Source organism: Cebus imitator, unplaced genomic scaffold (genome assembly GCF_001604975.1).
Source record: "Cebus imitator isolate Cc_AM_T3 unplaced genomic scaffold, Cebus_imitator-1.0 Scaffold453, whole genome shotgun sequence".
Taxonomy (NCBI): Eukaryota; Metazoa; Chordata; class Mammalia; order Primates; family Cebidae; genus Cebus; species Cebus imitator.
In genome coordinates this window covers 922596-933417 of record NW_016107768.1, presented here as the reverse complement: position 1 = coordinate 933417, position 10822 = coordinate 922596, and the positions used below count along the sequence as shown (strand labels likewise).

The following is a 10822-nucleotide window of genomic DNA, read 5'->3' as shown; positions in this document are numbered from 1 at the left end:
GTCAAAGGAACTGAACGTAGATTGTGCAAAAACATCTGTTATGGTGAAGAGGCATTTGAGTCAGTAGGACATGCCATTAGGATTCCCCTTTGAGTAAGATATTTTCTTTGAGGGACTAAAAATCTAGTGCCCATTTTCATGGAGATGAAAACAAAACACCTCATAACTGACAATCACCACAGGAGCTACCACTCCAGAATCAGACACCATTACAGGGAATTGGTCCTGAAGTATAACCCCCAAATGACACAGCAGATGGACTGGATAGAGTGAGGTTGCGTTGGTGCAGCATTCTATAAACAATGCAAAGCCAAACCAAATCACATACAGTACTCATATGTTCCCAGCAAATGAAATCCTAGTCTATATAAAATTCATTATGTATTATGAGAAATAGATGTTTGTTGCTTAAGCCACCCAGTCTATGGTATCTTGTTAAAGAAACCTGAAATGACCGAGACACTCCCTCTATGAATACATAGTTGGGGCCACTTATTTAGTATTGCAGTTGAGTCAGGAATGGGTCTTATGATGCTTTGAGAGGAAGAGCTTCAAAGTCACAGGTTTGAACTTACCCCTTATTTTACAATCATTTGATAGAATGTGTTCTTGAAGCTCTCTCTGCTGATATCCAAATGGCTGTCATTCAATTCACCGTCTCCTTTTCCACTGTCCTTCACACTGAATTCATCTAGATTTGAACATATACTGAAAGTGAAAATGAAACAATTACTTTGCTATCCATAAAAAAGTGCAAAACGTCAAACATATTGCTTAGAGATAACAATAAATATTCTGAAATTACCTTAAACTTGCCACAGATTTATTTTCTCCATAAGGGGATGAGGAATGAAAAGGAACTGAGATTGAACCCTATTTTTAAAAGGGGGTGGGAGCAGCAGTTAATAACATTTCATTGTCAGATATCAAATTTGACAGAGCAGGGGCTGCATTCCTCATCTGGAGTGCTTTAGAAACACAGCATTAACCCTGAGGGACGACTGTATCCAAATTGTAGCTAAAGGAAGTTACCATAGGCAAAAACAGCAGAAACAGACATGGACCTTCATGAATGAGCATGTGACTCTCAAGCCTCCCTCTAACCTTGTCTGTGGATAATTTTTCCTTTCAAATAAGCCGATGAACAACCGAAGAAATATCAGCCATTTGAAGTCCCAAATCAGGCCCTGAATTTTCATAAGGCTCCTAGCATCAAAATCTGCTCCAAGTGAATGAGAACATTAAGAATGCCAGGGGTGCCATACCTGGGCCCATGCAATCCTGCTCCCCTCCCGACAAGAGGAGTTCCAAGACACCTCACTAACCTCAGCCTGGGAATTCTCCACAGACTCGACCCCCTGGGCCCCTATGGAAATGGAAACTGGCCGTGTGCCCACGAAGAACCTACAGCGGAAGCCCCCAGAGTCAGCCCCTATAGCTCTGACAAGTGGACCAAAGTGGTCACTCGTTGCCTGAAATCTGCTTGGGCAGTGCCCACGGAGCTTCTTCACGTTCCTTGGCAGAGACAAGTCACAGTGACGATCGCCACTAGGAGAAGGACGCAGCCGCTGGCCAAAACACTGACCCAGAACAGGTGGGGTTCAAGCTGCCCTCCCACTCCCTGCCTGATGTACGGCTCCCCTCCCTCGTGCGGCGGCATAGGCGGCATCAGCACCAGTTCTGCGCCAGGTGGCGCCGGGCACGCGGGCACGAGAAGCAATGTGGCCCTGCACGACAGAGTGGGCCGGCCTCCGTCCCTCACCTCGATGACTGCCGTCAGCTGGCGGGCGGGCTACGGGGATAGGCGGTGCTGCAGAGCCGAGTGCAGCGCCAGCATCCCGGGGCCGCCGTCGCTGCCGAGGAGGATGTAAGTCAGCTCAGCATTGTCACCCTCGTCCGCGTCTTTTGCTTGCAGACGGGTCAGCAGGTAACCCCGTGGCGCATCCCGAGGCAGAGGCAGCTGGGCTGAGCCACTGAGGAGCAGCGGGGCCACCAGGCAGGGCGCGTGGTCGTTCTGGTCCTCCACCTGCAGCGTACTATGGCCAGGCCCGAGCACGGCTGAGAGCTGCGGTCGAGCGCCTCCAGACGCCCCTACATCTCCGCCAGCTCCTGCAGTCAAAGCGCAGTCGAGCACGCAGCCCCCCAATAGTTGGGTCGAATAGGCATAAGTGGACACTGCGCCCCCGACGCGGCCCACCGTGGCCTCCAGCAGCCGGTAGGTGACCTGGCTATTGCGGCCCAGGTCCGAGTCCCGGGTGGGCACCGTGGCCAGGTAGGAGCCGGCAGGTAGTTCTCGCGCTCCTACACCTCGTAGACCCGCCACGTGAACAGGAACAGGTTGTCGTTCTCGTCGCCCACACGCGCACCGCGTCCTCGGTCACCAGCGTCAGGTTGTACTCGGGGATGCGCTCGCGGTCCTGCGACGCCGCGGTCACCACCAGGTAGCTGCCCGCGTAGGCCGGCTGCAGCCTGAAGTGCTGGTGCCGGTAGAGGGCGCAGCGCACCTGCCCGTGGGTGCCCGAGTCCCTGTCCGAGGTGCTGACCAGAGCCACCAGGCTCTCGCGCACCGCCCACTCCAGGACCAGCGAAGTGGCCCCAGCTTCTGGCGTCCCAGCTCCCGCCGACGAGCTAGCGTCCGCTCCCCCGAGCGCGGCGGCGGCTGCAGCAGCGAAGAGCTAGGCGCGTCTGCAGTTCCACTCACAAGAGGCTGTGCGGCTTGGCCAGGCGCACGCTCTGCAGCCCGTTGGCGCCCACGTCCTCGTCCACCAGCACCCCCAGGGGGATGCGCGTGCCCAGGGCCGCACCCTCGGACACCTCCACCCGGATCTGGGCCCAGGAGAAGAGCGGCGCGTGGTCATTGACGTCCCTCACCTCCACTTCCACGTGCAACAGCCGGAACTGCTCCCGTGAGAAGGTGACCTAGTCGATGGCCAGCCAGCACGCACTGCGGGGCCTGACCGCACAGCCGCTCGCGGTCCAGGCTGCGTCCCCGACGGTCAGCTGCCCGTCGTCTTCGAGCACCCAAAGCAGAGAGCTGTTAAATTGCTTCATCAGGTTAAACTGACTTGGCACCTCGCGCTGGGAATTAAACTGGACGTGATCAGACGAAACACCGATGCTGGTGCCGGTGCGTCTCCCACACAGGTGAGGAAATTGACAGTATTGGTGCAAAATCCTGACACTAGCAGCAGCCACAGAATCAGCAAGGACTCCAATCCAACCCTGCGTGAAGTGTCAGCAGGAAATCTGAGACTCCAGCGAGACATATTTATTTCTCAAAGAGAAATGCCAGTCCCGGGCTCTGCACTAAGACTTTCAGGCCTCTCAAGCCCTCCCATGTGCTCAGTCATAGGACACTTTTCCCTTAGAACATCTCATCACTAAGCCCTCTCTGCTGTATACTGGCTTTCTCTGCCCCAAGCCTAAGCATGCCTCTTCAGAACCCTACCAGGGAAGCTACATTCAGAAGAATATGCAAATAAGCAACCGTTTGGGCCAGTCCACAGTCTCTGGTCCTCTGGGCCATGCTGTTTCATGAAAAGGACCCAAAGAAGGGCATGCAGAGTGACCAGTGGCCAGAGCAGTGTAGGTGATCATTAAGATCCCTGCAGAAGTTTGCACTATAAAAACACATCCTGCTTGCTTTTCCATTATACTGGCCTCTCATTTTGACAATAAGAGGAGGGATCCACAGCCACTTTATTTCTTTCTAAGCACACTCACATACTTCCCACACAGAGGCACAGTTGCCCTTCTTTACCATTTTAAGATAAACACATATATGCTCAGTGCAATGCATCCTCTGCCCCCGACAATTACCCATCTATGTTGGGTTGCCATTTCCTGTATTGAAAGATTTTTGGTAAACATCTTCTAGAGTGTCAGGCAATGTCTAATCAGGGAAGAACTGTTTTTCAAAACAATCATTTCTAAATAGCTTTTTCTGCAGTGAAGGAACCATTAATGATATTTCAGCCCCCTCATCTCCTTTTATGTCAGTAATTACTTATATGTAAGGAATCAGTGTCAGGGAAGTCTGTCAACCACAAACCACAGCAAGCGATAGTTAAGGGTAAGAAAAAGATTTAGAGAAATATATTGCAGTCAGTCTTGTTAGAAAATTGCTATAGACCAATTATTTTTTAAAAGCCCTTGGCTGAAGGAAACCACGGGTGGTCTGATAGGCTGAGGGCTAAAAAAACATTAAACCATCTGTCTAAAGCCCAGTAAATAGTCCTGTGTTAAGTTCTCTTTATGTGTGAAGTGTTCAAAATGCTAAACACTCTCACATGTTAATGATGACATTGTTCCTCGTGCCACAGAGTCCTCATCAGTGCAGAATGCTATTTAGCTAGTCATCTCAAATCAGTGAGGAGGCCGAGTTATTAATTTGCCCAGGCTATTCTTGTCTCCTCCATGATCTGTAATGTTATTGATCCCTGCAGGGACACGTCAGTAAATGATTATTTTTCCTTTCATTCTTAGGAGGGAGTTGGCATTTATTTTGGTGCCAGGACTTATGAATCCGGTTCTGAAAGTGAGCCATTTTTGATGAGATAATTAATTTTCAGGGGTTTTCATTTAGTGAAGCATTTGGCAATGACTCTAATTGTAAGTACCAATAACCGGTATTGGAGAAGTATAGTGGGAAGCATGAGTTCATTTGAGTGCGGTACTCTGAGATCCTAAAAAGAGAAAGCACTTTATTTTCCTAGATTTTTAATTTTGCCTAATGAGGCATCTGTCTGTGGAAGAGAAGAGCTGTACTTCAGCATGGTAAGAACAGACTTCTTTTAAGCCAGTATCTTCAATGGCACATTGGACACTTTTCTTTCTTGCTTATAACCTAATATTTCTGGAAGCTCCTGGTTATTCAGCCTCTGGGTCTCAGGGAAGACAAGAGAACCTGGTTCTTCCACCAAACAACATAATTGCTATATGTCCTTTAACTGAAAACTGAATCGGCTTCAGTTGATGTCTTTAAAAGGTGCCTGCTTCCATATGCATTAGCCAGGAGAGGGACCCATTTAACCACAGTCCAAGTCTCATGTCTTCCTCTTCTCCTTTACTTCACACAAATCCTGCCAGGCCTAGCCTCTGCTAGTCTTCAACATTACTGTTTTTCTAATCATCATGATCAAAAAATCATTCAGCATACTGAAAATGAAGAATAGTCCATGACTCCATCTACAGAACATCAAAAGATCCAGATAAAATATTTTTAAAAGCAGGCAATCAAACATATTACCTCCACAAAGCTAAGCATCTGGATATTTATGTTTGGAAACATCCAGCTATGATATTTAAATGCTTGATTGCATTTTCCCCCACGTTTCCTCCAGCTGTTTGGCATACAGTAGACCATCCATGATAAGAAGTGTGCTGTATTGTTAGTGATTCATTATTAGTGGTATCATTGTTTCATCCTAAACAACCACCTTATTAAAACACTGCTTTATGAATGAAGGACAGCTGGAGTTTCAGAAAAGAAACATTTTTCTGAAGCAAAAATCAGTTCTGTGCCAGTAGAATGACAGGCTGAATAATATAGAAACTGTATGATCTGTCCCCCTAGGGATATGTCATCAGGAAGCTGTGTTTACAGCTCTGGGCTGCTGGTGCACTCTTGTTACATTCTGTTGGCTCTATTAGATAAAAATCTGCCTCCATATTAAAAGCACTGTGGAAAAAAATTGCTTTATGTTATGTGTATTCCCATTTCCCAGCATATTGCCAAAATATAATTCAAAAAAAATGTATTTTGATCTCTCTTGGAGTCAAAGATAAAGCAAAACAAACAGTAGACTGAAGGGGGATACCATACCACAGGAAGACCAAAAGGTGAATGAAGCAACTATTTGCTCCTCTTAGTTTGGTTTTAAAGGGTGAGGATTTTGGTGCAGTCCCTGCAGAGTTTACTTTTGTTCCTAAAACAAAAGCAACAGATATGCTCATCTTCCCCCAAAATGTCAAGAAATCAGATCTGGAAAACAGGATTTATATTCCAATCATTTAAATAAAATATTTTCTGTGTTATTGAACATATAACACCAATACATCACACACTAGAGCACACTGTATGTAAACAAAAGCAACTTGCATCAAAAACATGGGAAAATATTAGCTCCCTAATGCAGAATCATGTCTGTGCCTGTGCACATTTCCCCTTTCCTATCACAAAAAAACCAATAACATATGACTAGGGAAAAAATTAAGCCATAAGAACATTTCTAATCTGCAAATTTGGCTGGATTATTGCATCCTTGTTTCAGAGTAAGCATCGACTTATACAGGACCCTGAACTAATACTTCCCTAGGCCAGAAACTGTTTTAGTGCCATTTAGAACAAGTCACTCTATGTACTGTACTGAGACCCATTTTCATTTCTCAACTGAACAAGCATTCTGGAGATGAATGAGCAAAATGTTATCAAGTGCAATGTTGCTGTCTTCAAGAAGTAAGTTCCAGAAATTGAAGCTATTAAGACTGTTTGAAAGAAAACAAATCAACTTAACAGTTTTTTTCTTATTTTTTTTTAATTATTCCTTGAAAAAACTAAAGTCAATCTTCAGCAGTGTGAGTCTCCAAAGCAGAGAGAAACTGTTTTATTTCATAACAAGTGTCATTATCTCACATTCCTGTTATCCCATTGTATAATCAATTTGTTATTATGTCTTGAATAAGCAGTTATTTATTTTTAAAAAAAAGTTATCAGCAAATTGCTGATCTTTTTCCTGTAAAATCATTTCAGAGAAAATACTTCAGCCCTGAAGTCAGCCAAAACACCCTCTACGAGAGTAGCACAGAAACAAATGATATTTTATTCACTACTTAGGTGCTTTAACCCAGAGAAAATCACAGAAAGCCTCTATAAAATATCAACACTAATCACAAGATGCCCTTAACATAAAATAAGGATTTAACTGATGGTAGTCTTCACTTAGCAAAAAAGTTTCCCATAAAGATCGTTATGTTAATAAAGATATTATCAAAACTATGTAATCTTAAATCCCATATAAAATTACTTCTTAAACTACCGGTATTATTAAAATCTCTGCATGAAGGAAATTAAATCAATGAATAATTTAAAAAAACATTGTATTGGCCGGGTGCAGTGGCTCATGCCTGTAATCTCAGCACTTGGGAGCCTGAGGCAGGTGGATCACGAGATCAGGAGTTTGAGACCAGCTTGACCAACATAGTAAAACCCCGTCTTTACTAAAAATACAAAAATTAGCCAGGCGTGGTGACACACACCTGTAATCCCAACTATTCAAGAGGCCAAGGCAGGAGAATCGCTTAAACCTGAGAGGTGGAGGTTGCAATAAACCGAAATTGTGCCACTGCACTCCAGCCTGGGCGACAGAGCGAGACTCCATCTTAAAAAAAAAAAAAAAATTGCTATTTTTAATCCAAAGTGAGTTAGTAAAATTGACTTTGGTACTTGACTTTCAGTTATTGGTTCCCACTTTGTGTGCTTCCCACCCTGAAGGCAAGAGGCTTTCCCCTTCACCAGAGAATGTATCAAAGCAAGATGAAGAATAAAGACTGAGGGGCCAGGTGCAGTGGATTATGTTTGTAATCCCAGCACTTTGGGAAGTGGAGGCAGGTGGATTACTCATAGCCAGGAGTTTAAAACCAGCCTAGGCAACATAGCAATACCCTATCTCTACAAAAAGTCACACACACACACACACACACACACACACACACACACACGAAAAAAAGCCAGGCATGGTGTTGTACACTTGGCAGCTCCAGCTACTCAGGAAGCTGAGGGCAAGGGTCTCTTGAGCCCAGGAGTTCAAGGCTGCAGAGAGCTATGATCATGGCACTGCACTCCAGCCTAGGCAACAGAGTGAGACCCTTTATCTAAAAAAGGATAAAAATAAAAAAGACTAAGAAGCAATTTTTCATCTGTGCCTTACTTTGTCCCCATCTCTTTTCCTCTTAGCTGAGTCCTTCTATTCCTATTCTACACATAAGCTCATGTCCACCAGTAATTAGAGCACTTTCAAGCCCTTTTTCAACAGATGTTTAATCACATATTGGTGATGCAATAAAGCAAACAGGCTTGTTAGAAGAAAATACACATTAAAAAAATAAACTCATCATAGTCTAGAAGAGGTCACAAGTGCCAATGACACAGACAAGTACAGGAAGTACAAACAAGAAGCCATCTCAGAGTTTACAGTTAAGATTACCATCAGGCCACAGGCAGTGGCTCATACCTGTAATTCCAGCATTTTGGGAGGTGGGTAGGTCACTTGAGGCAATGAGTTCAAGACCAGCCTGGGCAACATGTTGAAACCTCATCTCTACTAAAAATATGAAAATGAGCTGGGGGTGGTGCTGCGCATCTGTATTCCCAGCTACTGAGGAGGCTGAGGGAGGAGAATCGCTTGAACCCAGGAGGCAGAGGTTGCAGTGAGCTGAGATCATACCACTGCACTCCAGCTTGGGTGACAGAGCAAGACTTGGTCTCAAAAANAAAAAAAAAAAAAAAAAAGTAAGAAAGATCACAAAGAGCCAGAATTTCCAGTAACGGGGAGAACCTATGAATGGTGTGAACAAGAAGATATGGAGAAGGGCCGGCACAGACCCTACACGGACTGAGTCAGCCAGCTGGTTGCAGTGGACAGGTCAAGAACAACAGGCAGAATGAGTATGAGTGGGTGGCATGGCTGAGGAAGACCTTGATCCTAAGCTAAAAATTTTCAACACTTTTAAGGCAGCAGTGAGAAACCATTGAGGTTTGTGGAGCAAAGGACTATTGATGTGTGTTTTATTAGGATAATAAAGAGGACTGTCTTTCTAAACATTGACAAAATCCTTAAAAATGATTGGGCTTTATGTGAAGCTTTAAAGCAGCATCCAGCACAATGACTGCCTTGTAATAAATATTTATTAAATAAATGATCAGGGCAGTATTGTATGGTATACAACTTCTGCCAACCTCAAAAACCCACTTAGTAGCAGAATGAATTAAAGAGAGACTGTAACTAAAAAGGTCATTTAAAGTGCCCTTGCAATCTAGGTACAGGATGTTGAAAGCCTGACCCATGAGTTGGAAGAAGTACAGGGTGAGACCTCATAAACATTGCTTAGGAAGAATTAGTAAGACTTCATGACAGATAAGCTCTACAAGATGGAGATGAAATAAATAAATGGTCCCAAAGCTTGTGGATGGCTTAAAGAATGTTCATGCTTTTGTAGTATCCCCAAATACTGAGAAATAAGGTATTTCCAAATAGAATTCCCAAATCTCCCTGCTACTCACTAGCTGGTTGACCAAAAAGACTTCATCTCTCCAAACCTCAACGTCTTCAGGGAATAATGCCTACCTTGAGGAGTTGCTTTGAAATTTAAGGAAGAAAATGTGGAAGAAGGAAAAAGCACCGTGCTTGGCAATTTGTGAGACTTCAGGAGAAAACGGTGTCCTTTGTTACAGGCATTTCACAATACATTGTGATTTATTTATTTAAATTATATTCTTACCCCCGTTCTGAGTCCTTCTAGAGTATGAACCATGTCTTCATCAAATTTGTATCCCAGTCCCCAGTTCCATGCCTACAGCATGAAAGGGGCCCATTAATACTTGTGGAATACTGGTGAAGCTTCCACCATTTCCTACCATTTCTGTGAAATACTTACCACATAACATCATCTGAATTCAAAACCAGAAGACCGACTAAAGGATCAGAGGCTTAGTATGTGGAACTAGTATATTACATGAGACTTCAGCACTTGTTAAATAATATTTCAGAGTCAGTCCAGCCACATATAATAAAATTGGTTTTTAAGAATATTTATATTTTTTCTATATTTAATTTTTTTAACGGCAGAGTTTCTTTGGGTATAAAAACTGGTTTCTTGGATCAGTTTCAAAACCGACCTATCAGGACATGAAAGACATTTGTTGTTTTTTCCTGCTTAGCATCCAGTTTTTGGTTTTGTTTTTTTTAAGAATTCATCTCTTCACCAAATTAATCATGCAATAGACTCCCCACCCTTGCTGTTAGGATGGCCACATGACATAGGCTTAGCCAGACCAGAGCATTCCATCCAACTAGCTACAGTGACTTATCCCAGCTGGTGCATGTGTCCCAACCCAGGTCCTTCTTAGCCAATGGGCATCACCTCCAGGTTATTGCTGCAACTACTATGAAAGAGATATTTTCACCCTGGAGTTGCTGAGTTCAGAAGACAAAGGCTGGGATGTGAAACTGCCAGGTTGGAAGTGCTTGCCTGAGAATAAAATCAATGTTTTGCAAAGAAAAGCTGAGATGGCTTTTAGATCCAGCCATACCTGATCTCCAAATGAACTTTTCATTTAAGTGAAATAAGCTTCCCCACTATGTTGAAGCCAATTAGTGGTTGGATTTCTGTCACTAACTCCCTACACAATCAGAACAAATTCCAAATCGGGAAAAAATTGTAAGTAAAAGACCCTAACAAGAGTGATTAGCTGAGAGGATCTAGGAAGAGGTTCATGGAGAACTATCAATACTAAGTTGAGAGGCTGATCTGCATTCTTCTTATGTGTTTGTACAGCTGCTGGTAAACCACTGCTCATATTTTGAGACTCAGGCTATGTTTCTGTTAAAGCCAGAGACCAAGTAGTCAGGAATTGGAAGGGATCATATCCATTTATAAGACAAATTTAGTCTTCTACTGAACATAGTCCCTCTGAAAGCAGAAAGAGAAGAAAATATAATATCACTAAAATAGACCCATTCTGACTAAGGTCAACAACCTGAGAGAACGAAAGTCAGCAACCTGGCAAGTTTTAAAAACAGAATATGCAAAATTTTTCCCATCA

The 10822-nt window shown here is 43.9% G+C and overlaps 1 pseudogene; it reads right to left on the bottom strand.

Moving 5' to 3' along the window:
- Positions 1-578: 578 nt before the first annotated feature.
- On the bottom strand, positions 579-3526 carry LOC119468597 (annotated as a pseudogene).
- Positions 3527-10822: the final 7296 nt, after the last annotated feature.